The sequence below is a fragment of the Bufo bufo genome, chromosome 2, assembly GCF_905171765.1.
Source record: "Bufo bufo chromosome 2, aBufBuf1.1, whole genome shotgun sequence".
NCBI classification, from domain to species: Eukaryota; Metazoa; Chordata; class Amphibia; order Anura; family Bufonidae; genus Bufo; species Bufo bufo.
The window spans coordinates 38,324,211-38,348,592 of NC_053390.1; the positions used below are offsets into that span (position 1 = coordinate 38,324,211).

The window sequence follows — 24,382 nt, forward strand, 5'->3', positions numbered from 1 at the left end:
ATTAATAAATATCTTGTTCTATTTATAACTATCTGTGTAATGTGTGGTCATTAGCGATAGTTAGTTTAGTAAGGCGCATGCAGCTAGCTTAGTGATTAACGTAAGGCAAAGTAAAGTCAAAGTATTGTATTACTGTTATATAAAGGTATAAATAGGCGGGGTCATCAATAGACGGCTCCTCCTATTTATGAATATTAATTATCGATATTTGCATAAATATTGGTGATTAATATTCCTCCCCTTTACAGGATCTCAATAGTGGAAGAAAACGCTTCAGTTTTGTCCCCATTCATTGTCAGTGGGGACAAAACTGAACTGACGAAAGGGATTGCACACCAGAAATCGTTCAGTTTGGTGGCGTCCCCATCCTGTCCGCAATGTGGTGCGGAGCAAGACGGATCCGTCCTGACACACAATGTAAGTCAATGGGGGCAGATCCGTTTTTCTCTGACACAATAGAAAACGGATCCGTCCCCATTGACTTTCAATGGTTTTTAAGACGGAATCCGTCATGGCTATAGAAGACATAATACAACCGGATCTGTTTATGACGCGGTTGTACGGCAATGTTTTTTGCAGATCCATGATGGATCCGCAAAAAACGCTAATGTGAATTTGAAGAACAAGATATTAGATCATCAGTGGATGCCACCTGAACTGTAGATGTAAAAAGTCAATGTAAGGTTTGGGTAAAGGTGGCCAATGCGAGCAAATATCTAAAAGCTGTATCCAATGTGTTCACCATTTTTATGTGACTTATTTATGTGAAAACATCTTGAAAACTCGCAGTTTTCACATTGACCACTAGAGCATACAATAGGTTGATGCTTCATGATTTCTGCACATCACTTGGCAGCTTTGGTGTATAGATTGAGACAAGATGAGCAGAGTCATCTCATTATCATTAGAGGGATGAGGAGAGCTGTATTGAACTGCTGGAGGTGTAGATAAGGCAGGTTAGTAACAATATACACACAGATAAGGGTCTCTATGCAGCTCACCTATCCCTGGTCTCTGGGAGATTGGCTATTAATACATTACTTATTGCAGACTGTAACCATCTATGATTTTTCTCTGATAATTGACTCCCATTCATTGCAGCTTCCATATAGTGCACACCCTGCTGTATTTTATATACCGACTATAAAGGACGCCCCTATAAATACAATACAGGAAGGAAGTGTGTGTCTCCAATATGGCCGCCCCTATACAGACAATACAAAAAGGAAGTGTGTGTCTCCAATATGGTCACCCTATACAGACAGTACAGGAAGGAAGTGTGTGTCTACAATATGGTCACCCCTATACAGATAATACAGGAAGGAAGTGTGTCTCCAATATGACTGCCCCTTTACAGATAATAAAGGAAGGAAGGATGTGTCTACAATATGCCGCCCTGTACAGACAATACAGGAAGGAAGTGTATGTCTCCAACATGGCCGCCCCTATACAGACAATCAGGAAGGAAGTGTGTGTCTCTAATATGGCTGACCCTATTCAAACAATTCAGGAAGCAAGTGAGTGTCTCCAATATGGCCATCTCTATACAGACAATACAGGCAGGAAGTGTGTGTCTCTGATATGGCCACCCCTATACAGATAATACAGGAAGGAAGTATGTGTCTCCAATATGGCCGCCTCTATACAGACAATACAGGAAGGAAGTGTGTGTCTCCAATATAGCCACCCCCTATACAGACAATACAGGAAGGAAGTATGTGTCTCCAATATGGCCGCCCCATGGAATCTTAAAAGATAAACAGCTATAACATTTATATAACAGAGGAAAACATTATTTCTCTATCTCAGACTTAAATCTAATGAATGAGGCTAAAGTAAAATTTATGAGACATTCCCCGTAATATTCATGGAGGTGGAGAACTGTGCCTTAGACAGGCCTCTTGGTGTGGGTGGACTTATGATTGCTTGTGGTAGAGAAGAAGTAGTTTATGCTCAAGTGGTCTGTATGTGACTGTTTATCTTATGTGGTTCAGTAATCGGAGGAAAAGTTAAAACTTTTTCCACTGTTTTTGGCAAAAAGAAAGTGGTCCTGGACTGGAGAGACCCATCTTAGATGAGAAATAGGAGACCACCAGGATCAGACTTGCCCACCAGAGTACCAGAGGATCCTCCGGTGGGCCCAAGCTCTGACAATAATGGACTCCTAAGAAAACAGGGCCCTTATGGTCTTATATACACAGTGGGTGGTCCTCAGAATCATTTCCTCTGGTGGGCCCAAAAGACTTCAGTCCAACACTGGAGACCACTGATCAGAGCCGTAGCTAATCTTTCTTCAGCTCAGCAAAAGGTTCAGTTTGCTGCACAGTCTTGTATTTAAATCCCCTGGCCAGGACAATGTGACTACTTGGCACCCCCTGTGGCTCCCAGTAGCACCCAGCTGAGCTTCAGCCACTGAGAAGGATGGCTGTAGTTCCTGTTTACCGACCCAAGCTGCAATACTGCAACTTCATCATCTGCGCTATAGCTGATAGCTCTAAGGTGTGTCACTGATGATCTGGAAACGTACAGCTCAGGACTTACCTTGACAATGCCAACGCCCAAGCCTGAGAGTCAAGAACAGGGCAACAATGACTCCATGCTGCCCGGCACAATGCTCCATTGATAGAAGATATCTGGAAGATAGAGGAGACCATTATGACGTACATTCTGTAAGCCTTGCCCTGAGGACCAGTAGTAATTGTAAGGAAGCAAACTAAAGTCCAATAAGTTACCAGAGCATCACTTTAAGAAAATATGTGATTAATGTTTAAAAGATGGTGACAAGTGTTCATTAAATAAGATCTATTACAAGTTTGCACCCCTTAATGCTATGGACTTGACTCATTTTATTTAGTTTTTTAATTTACACTCAAAATAAACTGGTAATTCAGTTGTCCCCATTAATAAGTTCCTACCATTTTGCTGCTGCAGAGTATGTGCAACTCCTTTACATAGCTGGTTGTGATCCTACTGCTTCTGACATAGATTGATGATAGCACTCTGCTCCTCATGTTAGATATACCTACAAGGATGGGATGGGCTTTTATAGGTCACAGAGAGGTGTGTCATAGAGAGGGAGGAGATCACCTAGAGCCAGATAAAAGGCAAGCATTACTATATGTACAGTAGAGAGGAGATCACACAGGAATCTGAGTATTCTCCAGATTCTGAAGGCCTCATATCTCTTGTACCCTCAGGATAGTCCCTTTTACCTATGAAATATTAGGTGAAGGGAGGTAGTAGTGCACCTTAAGGCTTAAGTGTGGAAACAAGGCAGGCGGAGGCACGGAAATTCTTTGCAGCAAAACAAACATTACTGTACACTATAATACACGCAGTGTTTCCACAGAAATTCACTCGCACTTTAACACAACACGTGCACAGGGTGCACAGTCTAATGGCTGTAGGTCACGCAATGTGAGGGCATATAAATCAAGGCAGGTGCAGTCTCTTGAAGGGTATTGTACACCTATTGGTGCTTTCTCTCATTGAGGGCACATACACAGCGGTTTCACGTCTGTAGCCCAGAAGCACAATAAGCATATCGATTCTCACTAAAGTCCTTTATGTTTAGCTGAGATATCCCATGAGGACATCACTGATTCAGAGGTGAAGTTAGGCCTTTAGGTCTTAAATGCCTTAGCTTGGGGTCTATCTATTCTCAGTTGTCACACTTTCCCGGGGCATTACCAATCCCCCTGCTCCAGTATGGACAAGGGACTTTGGCTCCTCTTCTGTCATGGCAGCACTAACCCTTCTGTCTCAAGGAACCTGCTTCTCATCTTGATTTTGGACATACTCATTCTTACTGATCATCGGTCGGCACTGCTCCCATCGCAACAGGGGGTGGCACTTCTTTTCCTCTCTACTCAATGACAATTCAAAGACAACCCCAAGCAATTGGATGACAGTGTGCCCCAAGATTGGCACTTTGAAACCAGAGAAAAAAAACAGAAGCCTTGTTTGTAGACTTATAAGCAGATGAAAAAAGCGAGTTTGGGAACTTGCGAGTGTGTTTTGATCCCAAGTGTGTTTTGTCTTAAGTGTGTGACTTGAGATTAAGTGGACTTTAGATTTAGGGACTTTAGGAGGGAATTATTTATCTTTTACTTTACATAGTGTAGTTTACTTTGTTTTTTGTTCTGGTGTAATCCCTTTTAGCAAATATGAGCTCCATGAATGACAATACAGTGCCAGTGCACATATTGTGCAATGTATGCGTCCTTGAACAGCCATTTGAGGCTGCATATCGCTGTGCAAAATGTGAGCAAATTGCATGTTTGGAAGCCCATATCCTGCATCTAAATGAGCAAATTGCAACACTGAGATACCTTGTCAATATGGAAAGGAGTTTGCTGCTCTCTGGGGCAGACACTCACTGGGGTAGATGAGAGGGAGGGTAGTAGTAAGAAGAAGCAGTAAGGTAGCTAGCTAGGTAACAGAAGGCGGGATAGAGGGAAGAGTGTCAGTAAGGCTAGCTCTGATCTGACACACTTTCTCAGTTGGAGGGACCTGTACAAGAAATCTCCAGCATTAAGCACTAATGACTCATGTTTTATTCAGCATAATCTGCTTATCGTAATCAACACAAGGTCACAGCCTCATAGAGGTCAGATGTTGATTGCATTTGCATGACTGTATAAATTGATTAAACTGCCTGCCTCAGGAGATGTGTTAAACAGCATTGTAAGTGGCAGAGAGTAGATGTCTGCACCAGTGGATGGCCAGCACAGATCAGCTAACTCCTATGGTCAGGATTGTGTAACTACATCTTGAGGACAAAGGACACTCGTTTGATGACAGCAAGGTTGGCATCTTAGAGAACTGGTGGAAAAGAGGCGTTAAAAAAAGCATTTTATTTTAAATTAGAAAAACCAGCTCAAATAGAGGTGGAGAGGTCCAACAAATATTGTCCACACTAGCAAGGCTAGTTCCACACTAGAGCGGCAATCGGCAGGGAACAGCCTGCAGATAACTCTGCATTCAGCATGGCTGGAGTTGTACCGTGTGTCTGGCCCTATTCACTATAATGGGATCAGGTGGAGATTCGCAGCATTCCGTCAATATGCCGAGAATCAGCCAGGAGAAAACTGCTTTGCCCATATTTGATCGAATGCGACCGAATCTCCGCCGGGTACCAATTATATATAGAGAATGGGGCCAGATGGAGCCTTACAAACTCCAGATCTCTCCAGTCACTGGGCAAGCCATCCAGATTCTCTCCAGTCACGAGCAAGCCATCCAGATCTCCCCAGTCACTGGACAAGCCATCCAGGTCTCCCCAGTCACTGGACAGCGAACCAGGGTCTCTCCAGTCACTGACACAAGCCATCCAGGTCTCCCCAGTGACTGGACAAGCGATCCAGATCTCTCCAGTCACTGAACAAGCCATCAAGATCTCTCCAGTCACTGGACAAGCGACCAGATCTCTCCAGTCACTGGACACAGCCATCCGATCTCTCCAGCGCGCTGGACAAGCACTCCAGATCTCTCCAGCCACTAGACAAGCCATCCAGATCTCTCCATTCACTAGACAAGCCATCAAGATCTCTCCAGCCACTAGACAAGCCATCCAGATCTCTCCAGTCACTAGACATGCCATCCAGATCTCTCTAGTCACTGGGCAAGCCATCCAGATCTCTCCAGCCACTAGACAAAGCGATCCAGGTCTCTCCAGTCACTAGATAAGCCATCAAGATCTCTCCAGTCACTGGACAAGCCATCCAGATCTCTCCAGTCACTGGACAAGCCATCCAGATCTCTTCAAGCGCTGGACAAGCCATCCAGATCTCTCAGCCACTAGACAAGCCATCAGATCTCTCCATTCACTAGACAAGCCATCACAGATCTCTCCCAGTCACTAGACATGCCATCCAGATCTCTCTAGTCACTGGGCAAGCCATCCAGATCTCTCCAGCCACTAGACAAGCCATCCAGATCTTCCAGTCACTAGACATGCCACCCAGATCTCTCTAGTCACTGGGCAAAGCCATTCAGATCTCTCCAGTCACTGGACAAACCTCCAGATTTCTCCCAGTCTGGACAAGCCATCTTCATAGAGACCAGCTCTCTAGTAAATTATATGCTGTGGTAAGTAAATACAGAGGAGGAGAGATGTGTGCAACGTAAGGGGTCATTTATTTTAGGGCTGCTAATCATTACAAAATGTTTCTTCAGCTGCGGTTGGTTTCCATGTAACATTTTCATGCTATTTCATAGTGCTCCCCTGCTTCCTTCCCAACCACACACCCTTGACCCCCTCACTATTTAAGAAGGGGGCGGTCGGGGGGGGCGTGGCCTGAGCGCAACATGGACGGACGTGCATAACTGAGCTCCGTCACTGAAGCCCTGACTTTGCCATTATCTGAACTTACCGACCGCAATCATATCACCCCACGGAGGAGAGGAGATCGGGACGTCCCCGTAAAACAGGGAGAACAGGGATGGCACGCAATAAGGCGCAGTCGGCGACTGAAAAACTCAGAGAGTTTGCCAGGGCAGATCCCCAAAGATGGCGCCGGCTCTGAACAACGCGCACAAGTGGTTGCTTCTCGGAGTGTCTCACCTGCTCCTAGTGAGGAAGGTTCACCGGATGCTGAGCCCTCACTCAAGCAAGTAACCGACCAGTTGCTTCAGGCGATTGCTATTTGCCGCTCCTCTATGTCTGGGAAAATGGAGGAGGTAAAGATAGATATAGGCCTCCTGAGACATGATATGCAGAATATGCGGGATCGTATTGCGGAAGTGGAGAATCGTGTATCCACGGCAGAAGACCAATTAACCCAATACCTGCCCGCCTAACTGAATTGGAAGAAAGAAGGTGGATTATTGGCAGCAAAAAGTGTGACGACTACGAAAATCGCTCACGCCGCAACAACCTGCGCATAGTGGGACTCCCTGAACGAGCAGAGGGAAATAACCCATGTGATTTTGTAGCAACATGGCTGCGTGCCACTTTCCCGGATGCTGCCTTTTCCACTGCCTTTATTATAGAAAGAGCGCACAGGGTGCCGGCCAAGCCTTTACCGCCTGGAGCTCCACCGCGGCCATTGCTGGCGCGCCTTTTGACATCGGCGGATCGTGATCACATTCTGCAGTTGGCCCGACGCAAGCAGGAGCTCCGCTTTGAGAATGCAACGGTTATGCTCTTTCCGGACTTCTCGCAGAACTCCAGAAGCGCAGAGCAACGTTCACAGTGATTAAGAGGCGTCTTCGTGAGTTAAACATACCTTATTCTATGGCCTACCCAGCCAGGCTACGGGTAGTGGATGGGGACTCCATCAAGTTCTTTAATAATCCTGCTGAGGCTGTGGCCTGGTTGGACGGACAACCGCGCCAGCAAGACCCCAGAGATGAACACTCTCTGCCCCTGTTCGATGCTATTGCCTACCTAGGTTTTCCTTTCTTTTTTTCCTCTCATGCATAACCGATGTGCCTTACTCAAGCTATAGTATTATGCCATTTCTGCTAGTTTCCTCTTTTATCATCTTCTATGCAGTTTTTCTGCGTCATATGTGTCCACGGCATGATACCTCTGTAAGTAATACCATGGTATTCTAGCGGCTGTACGCAGCGTATATCTCAGCAGTAAATGCAGTGTTCTATAACATACTGATTATGGGGAAAAGATGGTGTGATTGTTGGTATAAGAATGAGGGGCCTCCCTCTCAGATAACTGTGCTTGTAAAGTGCAAAGTTGGGGCATAAGCTCCTATCCTTCCTATCATATTACAGTGCGATAGGTTAAACTAACCAGTAGCACACCCCGTGTACTTGTGTGCCACACTGGATCTACCGCCGGGCATCCTGCTGCATACTTACAATGCCCTGGATGCTTGGCGCTGGATCCATCTTTATGATGTTCTCTTTGAAACCAATGTTAATTGTTTGGTGTTTACTAGTTTATAGCTACCATTTCATGCTTATATTTGTACCAATACACTATGTGAAGAATCTGCAGGGTCATGATGGGAAACGGATGTGTATGACAAAGGATGGGAGGAGAAGCGTGCACTTTAATATACCACAATGGCAGAAATACGGTTGATGTCCTGGAATGTAGGGGCCTTGGGAGTGTTAGGAAACGCACAATGGTGTTTACAGCGATCAGAAGGTTTAATCCTCATATCCTGTGTTTGGAAGAGACCCATCTACTCCATGATAAGACTAGAAGATTATGTAGGCCTTGGGTTCAGTGGTCTAGTCACTCATGCTATTCCAACTTGGCAAGGGGAGTTTCTCTCATGGTTCATAAATCTCTGAGATGGGAGGTGGAGAAGCTACAGGTGGACAATGCGGGAAGGTTCATTTTTGTGGCAGCATACATTAACTGCATATTATATGTTATACTAGGAATTTATATTCCTCCCCCCTCTTCCCTCCAAGTATTGCACCAAGCAATATGTTTCGCAGCCTCATTTCCCACAGCACGAGTCATATGTATGGGAGACCTTAACATGACCCTACACCCCCTGCTGGATCGTTTTCAAGGGCAGGGACAGCCCCACGGGGTGTCTCAGACAGACTCACCACTATCTAAATTGATGACGGAAGTGGGGTGGGAGGACCTGTGGCGCCTTAAACACCCAGATGACAGGGTCTACTCGTGCCAGTCAGCAAGTCATCACTCCCTGTCCCGCATTGATTACGCCTTTGGTAACTCCACAGTGAGTTCACTCTCCTATCAGGTGGAGTATGGTGAGAGGGGTATCAGATCATAGCCCTATACTATTGTCCTTGCTAATGTCTGCCAGGGGAGTGGGACGTTCCATGAGGGTGCATCCCTTCTGGTTAACATTGTTCCCGCCCTCAGATCGTATCCCAGACCAATTGTCTATGTTTCTGTCTGAACATGTCGCCTATACAGATAGGTCGATAGTATGGGAGACGTTGAAGGCATATTTGAGGGGATGCCTGAGATCGTCCATTTCATTTATCAAACGGAATTCTGCTAAACAAGAAAGAGACCTGGCTGAGGAATGTGCTGGAAGGGAGAGGCTGTATGTTGCGGACCCAACATCTCAGAATAGGGAGGAGTGGTTACAAGTTGGGAGACGTTATCTTACGTTACTACAAGAAAAAGCTCAACGTAAAATGTTTTTCACCAAACAATCTTTTTTTGAATTGGGCAATCAGTCTAGTAAGTTGCTGGCTCATATCGTTCACCAGAACCAGGCGTCTCCTGCTATCCTGCGTATTAAAGATGGAGGGGGAACTATAATAGTGGAACCAGAGGCTATAGCTCAGCGCTTCCGTGAATTCTATAAAGATCTATATGAGGCTCGTGTTAATTATACTACGGAAACAGTCAATACTTACCTGCAGGAGTTAAACTATCCCAAGCTCTCACAAGATTTAGCTCAATCTTTGGAAGGTCCAATATTGGAAAGGGAAATAGTGGACGCCATCAAATATTTAGCGAATGGAAAATCCCCTGGTCCGGATGGGCTACCTTTAGAAATATACTCTAGATATGCTGATCAGTTGGTAAATCCCTTATTGCAAATGTACCATGACTCCTTCTCAAAGGGTGTCCTACCGGCTTCACTGTATGAGGCTACTATTGTAATATTGCTCAAACCGGGCAAGGACCCGACTGATTGCGGATCATACAGACCCATATCATTATTGAATCTAGACTATAAGATTCTAGCTAAGATTTTAGCACAGGACTGAATGGGGTTATAGTAAATCTTATTCATCCCGATCAGTCTGGATTCTTGCCCGGTAGGTCACGACAGATAATATACGTAGAGTACAGGTGGTCACCCAGATTGGCCTTCAATGGAAAAAACATTGGGCCCTTGCCTCATTAGATACAGCTAAGGCATTTGATTCAGTGGAATGGCCCTACCTATTGGCGACTTTAGAATGTTTTGGGATAGGTCCAGCATTTATTAAGTGGATTTCAGTACTGTATAAGCATCCCTCAGCTGGTATTCTGGTGAACGGTATGAGTTCTGCGAACTTTGATCTGGGCCGTGGGACCAGACAAGGGTGCCCACTGTCACCATTATTATTTGCCTTGGCGATTGAGCCTCTGGCTATTCGAATAAGATGATGCCCTATTCCAGGGGATACACATAGGAGATCAAGAGGACAGAGTGGGTTTATATGCGGATGACATGATATTATTTATGTCAGATGTAGAATCCACACTACCCGAGCCACTCATCTCATTGAAACATTTAGTCAGTTTTCAGGTCTCAAGATTAACTGGACTAAATCTGTTTTATTTCCACTGTATACCTTATCTCCATCCTCTTGAATACAGAGTTACCTATAGTATCTGAGTTTAAATATCTGGGAATCCATATTACCAAAGACGTAACGTCTTTTCACACCCTCAACATACAGCCTCTCCTGAACTACAGTGCGGATAAGTTCAGGATTTGGAGTGGACTTCCTCTGTCTGTTTCGGGTCGAATTAACCTAATCAAACTGATTATCTTGCCTAAATGGCTATATGTTCTGGAGCATGCTCCCTGCATAGTGCCCAAAAAAATATTTCAACGCTTCAGGTCTCTCCTATCTCCATTCATATGGGGTAATAACAGACGTAAATTGTCTATTGATGTGCTATGTAGGCCAAAAGGTGAAGGAGGTATGTCCTTGCCTGATTTATATTTGTATTACCTGGCAGGGCAAATGAGGCAGCTAAGATCATGGATTTCCTCCGAGGGTACTCTAACCAGAGCGGAAAAACAGTTAGCGGTGTTCTTAGATATCTCATCATTATGGTCAGTACTGGAACAACCAAAACTGTTTGGTCGAATGCTCCTACCTATACACAAACTAGCCGCCCAGGTCTGGGAAGCTGGCAGGAAACTGCACTCTCACACAGACTTGATACCTGAGGTACCTCTATGGGATAACCCCATGTTTCCTTCCCTTCGCATAGGAATAGATGGACGGTTCTGGAGAGATCATGGGGTAGGTATACTGGGGGATTTGTACACCAGTAATGTGTTTAATTCCTTTGAACAATTGAAGGATCGCCATGATCTCCCTAGAACATCCTTTTTTAAATACCTCCAGATACGTCATGCAATGAGCACTCACTTCGGAAATACTACAATATCCATTTCTGAGTATCCACTGATTGGTGTCATACGCTCCCAGGGCCCCAAGGGATTTATCTCTGCCTCTACACTCACCTACTGAATACTAAAATGCATGGAACCCCCCTCTTGGTGCTATCTAAATGGGAAGCACTAATACCAGGTATTACTAATGAGGAAATTAATGATATATTAGAATCCTCTGTGTTGGTTTCTCCATCTATCAACAATAAATTCATACAGCTATGTATTGTCCACCAAAGTTATCTATCACCCGTGCGGCTACAAAGGATAGGCAAATTGACACATTCCAGGTGTCACAGATGTGACGCGGAAGGGGCAAATTTTTGGCACCTTATATGGGAATGTCCATATATACAAAACTTCTGGTCTGACATTATAAATTTCCTCAATACACTCACGCATCCTTCTGTGGCATTGACTCCACAGGTGTGCTTGTTTGGTATTCTGGACGAGGAAGTATACCCACATCATTGTAGAATATTTTTAAGAGAAACACTATTTCTCGCACGAAAGGCTATTGCAATTCGCTGGATGGGTGATAGACGACCTTCTATTAACCAATGGAAAGTACTTGTGAACAGCGTAGTGTCCTATGAGAATATTGTATTTAAAAACCGAGGGTGTTCCCAGAAGTTTAATAAAGTATGGGGATCTTGGTGTTCATCCATGCATACGATGTATTCAGCTCCCAGATTTATAGATAACCTTAATACAATGTTAAGGTAAAATGCTTGTATACACACTATAGATATATGTCCTACCTGTCATGACTGCTTTATGCATCCATTATAACTATGAAGTGTAACTTGAAGCGGATGTTAGTATGAATATGGTACTGTTTTGTTGTACTTTGTATTTGAATGTCTCATTGATCTTCATGTGTACTATGATCTGTAATTCTCTAATGATTCGTTCAATAAAACGAGTTTAAAAAAAAAAAGAAGGGGGCGGTCACTGTTCATTTCCGCACAGCCCACAGAAATCTAAAATGGCTATGCTTATCTGCTCCTCCCTTCTTGTGGGCTCCGTACTAGGTGCATGAGTAAATCCTCTGTCCTTGTAGGGGGAAGGTGGTCAATTCTCTAGAAATTATGTCATTTGCCTTCCTTTATGCACGTCACTCACGTCACTGCAGACAAGTCTGATCTAGTAAGCGGTGACAGCAGCAAATTCATCAAGAAAGGACGCTGCTGGCAATAACTAGGAAAGGGATTCCTAGGGATTAACTCAGGATGAGGTTGTTTTTTACCCTTCTGGACCTCACAAATTTTTTTACATTTTTGCATCAACACAGAAAGTTTTGAAGTTTTTAGATGCACTGTTTTGGGGTAAGTTTAGGTTAGAGTTTTTTGACTGCAGTGCTCTGTGAGTGCTTTGAACTCTTCCTAGGACAGTGACATCACATTCATCGGTCACATGGCATAGACACAGCTCATTTCCATTCAAGTGAATAGGGCTGGGCTGCAATACCAAGCACAGCCACTATACAATGGAAGGCGCTGTGCTTGGTAAGCTGCGAAGAGGCCGTGGCGCTCATCCGAGCACTGTGGCTTCTTCAAATAGCTGATTTGTGGAGGTGCCAGGAGTCAGACCCCCACCAATCAGATATTGATGACCTATCCTGAGGCAAGGTCATCAAAATTAAATGCTCAGAAAACCCCTTCAATTTAGTTTAAGGGGAACATACAACAACAAAAAAACAAAACACCATTCCTCCACTTTGACTTGTATTCTATTTAAAAACAAAAATGCATTTGTATATTTTCTTGTACTTTCTTGTTTCTGTTGTATAATATGTTATTATTATTGACTTTTTTGGTAGTTTTTGCTGGAATTTTCTGCACTTTTGAAGTTTTTTGTGTCATTTCTTGCACCTGCAACAGAACCAGCCAGCTCCAGATGTTAGCTGAAGGTCTGTAGGAAATATGAAACACAGGATGCAGAAGCGATTTATTTTTTCATTAGGAGGCATCTTTTTTGCCTTTTTTGGCTTCTTTCCAAAAATTCAACATGCTGGACCTCTTGTTATGTTTTTTTCATAGGTGAAAAATGCCTTTTAAAGGGCCGTTGTGGTTTCCGTGCCGTATTGCGGCCCGCATACAGCGGGTCCGCATACACGGGCCCTGGCCCGCGTGCACTCCGCATCACAGATGCGGGACCCGTACACTTGAATGGAGATGCGGAACGGAAGCACGGATCGGAACCCCACGGAAGCACTACGGAGTGCTTCCCGTGGTGTTTCTGTCTGTGCCTTCCCACCGCAAAAAAAATAGAACTTGCTCTATTTTTTTCGCGGTGCGGACAGATCACGGGGACCTATTCAAGTTGAATGGGTCTCGATCTGTCCCGGGGCGCCGCACGGACGTTGCCCGGTATATTGGGGGCTGCAAATTGTGGTCCTTAATGCACGGAGCGCTCGAAATTAAGCAACAAAAACTTGTAAAAAAATGCAGGTGGTAAAAAATAGCCCAAATTTGCCTGTGGTAGGGACCCTAGGGTCTCATACGGTTTTCCTCCATGTCTAAACTGCACTTTTTGCAGATTGCGCATGGTCCCATTCATTTCACGGGCCAGCAAAAGTAAACTGGACAGCACACGGATTTCATTCATGTGCTGTCCGCATCCACTGGTCCGCTCCGCAAATTATAGAACGTCCTATACTGGTCCATAGACCCGCTAATAAAAGTGGATGGCATACAGACGGGATCCGCAAAGTCAAGTGCATGTGGACTTGCGGGGTAGAATTTCTGCTGCAGATTTTACAGGGGATGGGCCCATCTCTCACATTGGTGGTACATTGATATGATATCCCACCAATGTCGACAGGTGCGGGTCTCACCCCTGGGATTCACACTTATCTCCTAGACTGGGACCCCAAAGTTAACATGAGCACAAGCGCAAGTGCAGACACCCTCCATTCGCTTCTGTGGGAGTGCTGTACATAGCAGAGCGCCGGCACAGCTATTTCTGAAACATAGAGGCGATTGGAGATGTGGTCCGCGCTTGCACAGGGTCCCCCCCCCCTGTGACAAATAGCATACCGCGCTTGCACTGCGCGCTCTCATTCAATTCTATGGGAGTTCTGAAAAGAGCCCGAGCGAGCGTACTTAGCTATTTCCGGAGCTTATATAGAAGTGAATGGAGAGCGCACCGCACAAGCGCGGCAGCTTCTCCATTACCGCCATCAGACTGCCATAAATAGCTGAGCAGCGCTCTACCATTTTCAGCACTGCCATAGAAGTGAATGGAGGTTGGCCGCTCTTGCGCAGTGTTTGGGGCTCCCGTTCAAGAGATAGATGTGGGACCCGCACCTGTCGGCCGACATTGGTGGCATATCCTAGCAATATGCCACTAAGCATTGCTAAGGGTGAAACTCGTGATGGAAACCACCGCCAGGTCAGTTTCAACTGAGGATTTCTGGCGCAGGCGCGAGGTAGATGAGATTGGTTTTCAATCTTCTCCAGTTTAGTGCCTCTGTAAAATCCCGCTGCGGGATATCCTCTGCCTTTACACCGCCTGTGGGCGCACCCTTAAAACCGTATCTGGAAGTGAATGCTGAAACACATCAGTGGTGCACGTACAGTCATTACGGTTTAGCTTTCACTATCTATAGACCTCTACGTGGGCAGGATCCCCCTGAGAACCACAGACATGGACGCAGTCATACAAACACAAGCCTCTTTTTAGGTGGGTCGTCCTATGAAGAACTTTTAACGCTTTCAACACCAGGGGTTGTCCAGGATGAGAAAACATAGATGTTTTCTTTTCAAAAACATTGCATCTCAGCTCCACTGAGATTATTGGGGCTGAGCTGCAATAGCACATGCAACCTGAGAACAGGTTGTGGCGCTGTTTTTGAAAAAAAAAAGGTAGCCATGTTTTCTAATCCTTAATGAAAGGTGTCCAAACCATGGGCTCCAGTGTAGCCCCCATGCCATGAGAGATCTGTTGGGAACCAGTCTATATAGTCCACCAACATCGCATGTACATAAGTCCTGCCCTTAGCAGTATGGACATAATAGAGGAGGTTTGAGACTTGCAACCTCCGTAATAATCTGAATCCCTCACTCTACATGCAAGCAGTAGGAAAAATCGGCAGCCGATAGCACATTCAGATAAAAATCAGCTGTTTGCCTGGGGTCTCCCATATTAAAGGGGTTCTCTGTGATGACACATATAAATACCTTTACTATCAAAATCCCATCTACAAAAGTATAAGATCACAGAACGACAAACTCAGCTTTGTAACATGTGACAAATTCAGATCTGCTGCATTGGAATTCGTACAAAACATGCTGCAACGCGCAACGATACTATTTTCCTGGTCTTTCCTAGTTTTTCGGCGTTGCGTCTACTTCCCTGCAGTGTCGTAACCAATGAGAACCAGGCCGCGGCGGACACGTACGAGTGCTCACACGAGGAGAGGGATGGACACAACATACACGGAGCCTGTATACATTACTCTGTATAGGACGCGGATCTACTCACCGACGCCTTGTCCTCAAGAATTCCTGAGCAGGTTCCAAAAATTCCGACTCAATTGAAGGTCACATGAAAGAATGAGACGAGGAACGGCAGAAGAGAAGGAGTGAAATCCACCAGAGCAGCGAGGGAAACTTTCTCCTAGAAGTTTATTCTGCTCCTTTTCCTTAATATTCATCTGTCGAATCCAGAAATCCCAGCAGCTACTAAAGATGGGGGCGGCATTACAGGAAGAGGCGGTGAATCATGCGACTGCTGGAGCCAGACGGAATATGTTTTTTTTTTTCATTTGGTCATATTTAATGGCTCCGACAGATCCTCTATACTACACCACATAGTAGAGCCGACAGATCCTCTATACTACACCACACAGCAGAGCTGACAGATCCTCTATACTACACCACACAGGAGAGCCGACAGATCCTCTATACTACACCACACAGGAGAGCCGACAGATCCTCTATACTACACCACACAGGAGAGCCGACAGATCCTCTATACTACACCACACAGGAGAGCCGACAGATCCTCTATACTACACCACAGAGGAGAACTGACAGATCCTCTATACTACACCTCACAGGAGAGCTGACAGATCCTCTATACTACACCGCACAGGAGAGCCAACAGATCCTCTATACTATACCACACAGGAGAGCCGACAGATCCTCTATACTATACCACACAGGAGAGCCGACAGATCCTCTATACTACACCACACAGGAGAGCTGACAGATCCTCTATACTACACCACATAGGAGAGCCGACAGATCCTCTATACTACACCACACGGGAGAGCTGACAGATCCTCTATACTACACCACACAGGAGAGCTGACAGATCCTCTATACTACACCACACAGGAGAGCTGACAGATCCTCTATACTACACCACACAGGAGAGCCGACAGATGCTCTATACTACACCACACGGGAGAGCTGACAGATCCTCTATACTACACCACACAGGAGAGCCGACAGATCCTCTATACTACACCACACAGGAGAGCTGACAGATCCTCTATAGTACACCACACAGGAGAGCCGACAGATCCTCTATACTACACCACACAGGAGAGCTGACAGATCCTCTATACTACACCACACAGGAGAGCCGACAGATCCTCTATAGTACACCACACAGGAGAGATGACAGATCCTCTATACTACACCGCACAGGAGAGCCGACAGATCCTCTATACTACACCACACTGGAGAGCTGACAGATCCTCTATACTACACCACACAGAAGAGCTGACAGATCCTCTATACTACACTACACAGGAGAGCTGACAGATCCTCTATACTACACCACACAGGAGAGCTGACAGATCCTCTATACTACACCACACAGGAGAGCCGACAGATCCTCTATACTACACCACACAGGAGAGCTGACAGATCCTCTATACTACACCACACAGGAGAGCCGACAGATCCTCTATACTACACCACATAGGAGAGCCGACAGATCCTCTATACTACACCACACAGGAGAGCTGACAGATCCTCTATAGTACACCACACAGGAGAGCCGACAGATCCTCTATACTACACCACACAGGAGAGCTGACAGATCCTCTATACTACACCACACAGGAGAGCCGACAGATCCTCTATAGTACACCACACAGGAGAGATGACAGATCCTCTATACTACACCGCACAGGAGAGCCGACAGATCCTCTATACTACACCACACTGGAGAGCTGACAGATCCTCTATACTACACCACACAGAAGAGCTGACAGATCCTCTATACTACACTACACAGGAGAGCCGACAGATCCTCTATACTACACCACACAGGAGAGCTGACAGATCCTCTATACTACACCACACAGGAGAGCCGACAGATCCTCTATACTACACCACACAGGAGAGCTGACAGATCCTCTATACTACACCACACAGGAGAGCCGACAGATCCTCTATACTACACCACACAGGAGAGCCGACAGATCCTCTATACTACACCACACGGGAGAGCTGACAGATCCTCTATACTACACCACACAGGAGAGCCGACAGATCCTCTATAGTACACCGCACAGAAGAGCTGACAGATCCTCTATACTACACCACACAGGAGAGCTGACAGATCCTCTATACTACACCACACAGGAGAGATGACAGATCCTCTATACTACACCGCACAGGAGAGCCGACAGATCCTCTATACTACACCACACAGGAGAGCTGACAGATCCTCTATACTACACCACACAGGAGAGCTGACAGATCCTCTATACTACACCACACAGGAGAGCTGACAGATCCTCTATACTACACCAAACAGGAGAGCTGACAGATCCTCTATACTACACCACACAGGAGAGCTGACAGATCCTCTATACTACACCACACAGGAGAACTGACATATCCTCTATACTACACCGCACAGAAGAGCCGACAGATCCTCTATACTACACAGCACAGCAGAGCAGACACATCCTCCGTACTACACCACACAGGAGAGCTGACAGATCCTCTATACTACACCGCACAGGAGAGCCGACAGATCCTCTATACTACACCACACAGGAGAGCCGACAGATCCTCCGTACTACACCACACAGGAGAGCGACAGATCCTCTATACTACACCACACAGGAGAGCCGACAGATCCTCTATACTACACCACACAGGAGAGCCGACAGATCCTCTATACTACACCACACAGGAGAGCTGGCAGATCCTCTATACTACACCACACAGGAGAGCTGACAGATCCTCTATACTACACCACACAGGAGAGCCGACAGATCCTCTATACTACACCACACAGGAGAGCTGACAGATCCTCTATACTACACCACACAGGAGAGCTGACAGATCTTCTATACTACACCTCACAGGAGAGCCGACAGATCCTCTGTACTCCACCACACAGGAGAGCTGACAGATCCTCTATACTACACCACACAGGAGAGCTGACAGATCCTCTATACTACACCACACAGGAGAGCCGACAGATGCTCTATACTACACCACACAGGAGAGCCGACAGATCCTCTATACTACACCACACAGGAGAGCCGACAGATCCTCTATACTACACCACACAGGAGAGCCGACAGATCCTCTATACTACACCACACAGCAGAGCTGACAGATCCTCTATACTACACCACACAGCAGAGCTGACAGATCCTCTATACTACACCACACAGGAGAGCTGACAGATCCTCTATACTACACCACACACAGAGCTGACAGATCCTCTATACTACACCACACAGGAGAGCCGACAGATCCTCTATACTACACCACACAGGAGAGCTGACAGATCCTCTATACTACACCACACAGGAGAGCTGACAGATCCTCTATACTACACCACATAGGAGAGCTGACAGATCCTCTATACTACACCACACAGGAGAGCCGACAGATCCTCTATACTACACCACACAGGAGAGCTGACAGATCCTCTATACTACACCACACAGGAGAGCTGACAGATCCTCTATACTACACCGCACAGGAGAGCCGACAGATCCTCTATACTACACCACACAGGAGAGCCGACAGATCCTCTATACTACACCACACAGGAGAGATGACAGATCCTCTATACTACACCACACAGGAGAGCTGACAGATCCTCTATACTACACCACACAGGAGAGCTGACAGATCCTCTATACTACACCACACAGGAGAGCTGACAGATCCTCTATACTACACCACACAGGAGAGCTGACAGATCCTCTATACTACACCACACAGCAGAGCTGACAGATCCTCTATACTACACCACAGAGGAGAGCCGACAGATCCTCTATACTACACCACACAGGAGAGCTGACAGATCCTCTATACTACACAACACAGCAGAGCCGACAGATCCACTATACTACACCACACAGGAAAGCCGACAGATCTTCTATACTACGCCACACAGGAGAGCTGACAGATCCCCTATACTACTGTGTGGATCGCAACCCCATCTGTGCCCCAGCACCCATCCTTGCCCCCAGGACCCGATCTGTGCCCCAGCACCCCCATCTTTATCAGCAGGTAATTAGGGAAAGGTTGGGCTAGGCAGGGAAAATAAAGGGAAAGTTAGTGGTGAAAAAAAAGTTTTCTTGCATCACCGTAAGTAGGGTGTCTGGGGGTCCATAGCACAGCTGTGTGACCCTAGACCCCCCAGGGGTTCTGCTGCTTGCCCCCCTGCCCCCCCCCCCAACTTTTTTTGGGCGCAGGCAGATTTATTTTTTTGTGCGTACGCTGACTGTGGCCGGCACTCTTAGCGTCCGGCCACTGTTAGCGCATGGCACACCCCACCGCTGATCAACTTCGGACGGTTGATCAGCGGTTTTGAATTTTCTTTTTCCTTTTTTTTCATTTTTTCCCTTTTTTTTAGTTAGTCTTTTTTTTTTTGTCTGTTAGGCTTAGGGTGAGTACGTGAACACCCGTGCCCCACACACACGCACACCAAATAAAGATTTAGACGCACGCACACACGCAGACACACACTCCCCTATGGCCCGCCGGACGTTCTCGGCCGAGGAGGCATACCCCCAGCTTGCCTCCGACTCAGAGTCCCAGTGAGGATGAGGATAACCCCACTTTCCTGTTGTCATCCGCGTCCTCCTCATAATCTAGCGATGATGATGAGCCCCCAGGGCGGCGGAGACGCCGCCAGGCGGAGCAAGGGGACCGCCATGTAAGGAACCCTGTGGCCCACCCTAGTACGAGCAGCTCTGGGGCTCGTACTAGTTTTCTGGCCCACCAGTTAAATCCACCGGAGCCCCCTGTCGGTGAACTTGTCTGGTGTACCCCAGAGTGATTTGAGCCCGTGATTACTGATTTTGTAGGCCAACCAGGAATCCAGATTTCCACAGTGGGCTTCACTGAATATGACTTTTTTAGTCATTTTTTCAGTAACCAACTGGTAAATCTAATGGTGGAGCAGACGAACCTGTACGCCCAACAGTTCGTTGCTCAAAACCCGGGCTCCTTTTTGGCTAGGCCCGGTGGCTGGACGCCGGTCAGTGCAGCCGAGATGAGGACATTTTGGGGCCTCGTGCTGCATATGGGCCTAGTCAAGAAACCTAGTGTTAGCCATTACTGGAGTGGGGACGTCCTCTACCAGAGCCCACTTTACAGTACGGCCATGACACGCTCCCGGTTTGAGGCAATCCGGAAATGCCTGCATTATTCAGATAATGCAGCATGTCCCCCCCAAGTTGATCCTGCCTATGACCGTCTGTATAAGATACGGCCGGTCATCGATCAGTTTGGGGCCAAATTTGTACAGGCCTATGTACCTGGAAGGGAGGTCGCGGTTGATGAGTCTCTCATTGCGTTCAAGGGGAGACTCATTTTCCGCCAGTATGTTCCCTCAAAGCGGGCGAGGTATGGCGTGAAGCTGTACAAACTTTGTGAGAGTACCTCAGGGTACACTTACAAGTTTTGTGTGTACGAGGGGCGAGATTCCCGTATTCAACCCCCAGAATGTCCCCCCACTCTGGGTGTTAGCAAGAAACTTGTGTGGGACCTTATGCACCCACTGCTAGATAAGGGGTTACCACCTTTAAGTGGATAACTTTTATACTAGTATCCCCTTGTTCCAGTCCCTCGCCGCCAGATCCACCTCCGCTTGCGGGACCTCAAGGTATTCAAAACTGATTTTACAAACTTTATTAACCCTTTAGGTGTTCCTCAACAGTTAATGGCAAATGGAGATGAAATTTCAGAATTTCAATTTCTGGTAACCTTGCCTCACAAAAATGTAATATAGAGCAACCAAAAATCATATGTACCCTAAAAATAGTCGCAACAAAACCGCCACCTTATCCCGTAGTTTCCAAAATGGGATCAATTTTAGGGAGTTTCTACTCCAGGGGTGCATCAGGGGGGTTGAAACAGGACACGGTGTAAATAAACCGGTCCATAAAAATCAGCCCCCCAAAAACCACACAGCGCTTCTTTCCCTCTACGCCCCGCTGTGTGGCCGTACAGCAGTTTACGACCACATATGGGGTGTTTCTATAAACGGCAGAGTCAGGGCAATAAAGATACAGTCTTGTTTGGCTGTTAACCCTTGCTTTGTTAGTGGAAAAAATTGGTTAAAATTGAAAATTTGCCAATATCTCTTGTGCAACACCTAAAGGGTTAACAACGTTTGTAAAATCAGTTTTGAATACCTTGAGGGGTGTAGTTTCTTAGATGGGGGTCACTTTTATGGAGTTTCTACTCTAGGGGCATCAGGGGGGCTTCAAATGGGACATGGTGTAAATAAACCAGTCCAGCAAAATCTGCCTTCCAAAAACCATATGGCGCACCTTTCCCTCTACGCCCTACTGTGTGGCCGTACAGTAGTGTACGACCACATATGGGGTGTTTCTGTAAACGGAAGAGTCAGGGCAATAAAGATATAGTCTTGTTTGGCTATTAACCCTTGCTTTGTTAGTGGAAAAAATGGGTAAAAATTGAAAATTTGGCAAAAAAATTACATTCTCAAATTTCATCCCCATTTGCCAATAACTCTTGTGCAACACCTAAAGGGTTAACAAAGTTAGTAAAATCAGTTTTGAATACCTTGAGGGGTGTAGTTTCTAGAATGGGGTCATTTTTTGGAGGTTTCTATTATGTAAGCCTGGTAAAGTGACTTCAGACCTGAACTGGTCCCTAAAAATTGGGTTTTTGAAAATTTCTGAAAAATTACAAGATTTGCTTCTAAAATTCTAAGCCTTGTAACATCCCCAAAAATAAAATATCATTCCCAAAATGATCCAAACATGAAGTAGACATATGGGGAATGTAAAGTAAAAACTATTTTTAGAGGTATTACTATGTATTATAGAAGTAGAAAAATTGAAACTTGGAAATTTGCAATTTTTTACAAATTTTTTGTAAATTTGGTATTTTTTTATAAATAAAAATGATTTTTTTTTTACTTCATTTTACCATTTTCATGAAGTACAATATGTGACGAAAAAAACAATCTCAGAATGGCCTGGGTAAGTCAAAGCGTTTTAAAGTTATCACCACTTAAAGTGACACTGGTCAGATTTGCAAAAAATGGCCTGGTCCTTAAGGTGAAATAAGGCTGTGTCCCAAAGGGGTTAACTGACTGTGTGAAAAGCTACTTTACACGCTGGAGAATACTGTTATTATGTAATGGTTAATGGGGCATGCTGTGATTTTCATTTCCTTTGAGTATGTCATTTAGGAATGCAAAAAATAAAACAACGTTTTAGATAAAAAATATAAAAAATATATATATTAAGAAAAAAGAAAAAAGAAAGAAAAATGTTGTTATGCCAGACCCAAACCACGCCCCCTATTTCCATGTAAACTTGTTTGGTATTTTTTGTAGGAAAAGGTGGCACCCCGACCTGTGATCGAGAATGAAGAGCTGCTCTGCAAGTACAGCTCCCTTCTGGTGGTCTCAAGCTGTCCTTGTTTTGTATGAATGCCCATTCATCTGATGTGCCTGCCCCCTCAGAAATCAGCTGTTGGCCTGGAATTTCAAAGGGTGATAAAAGAGCCTGCTTAAAGGGCTTGTCCACTCCTTTACGTGATATGGCCGATTCTCAATAAAGATCATCACTACCTGATTGGCAGGGTATGACACCCCCACCCCCACCAATCAGCTGTTCTGCAGGAGCTCCGGTGCTGGGATTACATAGATATATATTGCGTAGTGGACGGCGCTGGTTTTTGCGGCTGCGTTTCCCTGTTGTCGGTTAGCGCACTACGTTTTTAGTCATTTTTAGTTATAAGTGTAATTTTTAGCGTTACATAGTACACAGTGTACATAGGAAATGCCAGGGTCACATATTTGTCTCATGTGTGGAACGAAGCCAGACCAAAAAATAAAAGAGTCGACCACAACTGAGACGACAAAGAATAAAAAAAAACATTGTCCTTTGTCCTTCTGGAAATAGAATTCAAGTCTAGAATCTCATTGTAAAAATCCTGGTTCAAAAATATCCAAAGAGAGAATTAAAGGGTTAGGACTGAAGGATGTGGATCCTGACCTCCCCCCAACCCCATGTGAGAAGAGAAGGGACCATTCAGACAGTCTTTTTATCCAGGGTTTATTGGGCATACACGGCAAAACGATACAGGCTTGCTTCAGCAAACAAAATAACAGTTCATGAAAAATAACAAAAAATGCGGTGATATAGGCTTCTCACCAGCTTGTAGGTAGTCACTTAGAGATTCCACTTTGTATAGTGGTCTTGTCCGTGGTTCTTCATCTCAGACCTGCACACACACAGCTCTCTGGCAGGCTGCCTTTTAATTAGTTTTCCACCTGATTGAGGTAGGAACACCCAGGATGGAGTATGGGAGTGACCTTTCCACCCAAGCTCTTCAGTCACTCCTAAATCCCGGACCCAAACTCCAGCTACCACAAACTCAGTGATCTAGCATCACTGGTCACAACCTACCTCCGGGACTTATATCACTGAGAGTAGCAGCCTCAATTATACATACTTACCATCAATGACCTTACCCATTGAATGCTTACACCCAATATAAAATCTCAACCACATACCAGCTCCAAAACACCAAAAACTGAGACCACACGACTTATTGGAGGTTAAAAATAAAAACTAGTCATTATTAACCTCATTTATCCTTCCTCTGCCATTCCAATGCAGCTCTGGTCCCTGCTGCTCTCCACTTCCTGTTCCTTGGCTCGACACACAGGAAATGGCCTAGAGTGTCCACTCAGCCAATCATCGGTAGTACAGGCCAGTACCCATCATGCACCTGAGTGAGCATGCAGACTGACTCCCTCTGCTTTTTGACACTTTACAGCTTCCAAACTGGCTACCCCTGATATCTCCTGCTAGC

At 45.6% G+C, this 24,382-nt stretch overlaps 1 protein-coding gene across 2 annotated transcripts in view; it reads right to left on the reverse strand.

Moving 5' to 3' along the window:
* OSMR (oncostatin M receptor) overlaps window positions 1-15,760 on the reverse strand; it is a 122,304-nt gene extending 106,544 nt beyond the window's left edge. The window contains exons 1-3 of one of the 2 annotated variants that reach the window (XM_040420951.1): window positions 15,573-15,760; window positions 2,916-3,087; window positions 2,542-2,633 (exon numbers count right to left, since the gene is read on the reverse strand). The gene's annotated coding sequence lies outside the window, so the exon portion shown is untranslated. The remainder of the gene's footprint in view (window positions 1-2,541; window positions 2,634-2,915; window positions 3,088-15,572) is intronic. The other variant, XM_040420950.1, reaches the window with a different exon arrangement.
* Window positions 15,761-24,382: the final 8,622 nt, after the last annotated feature.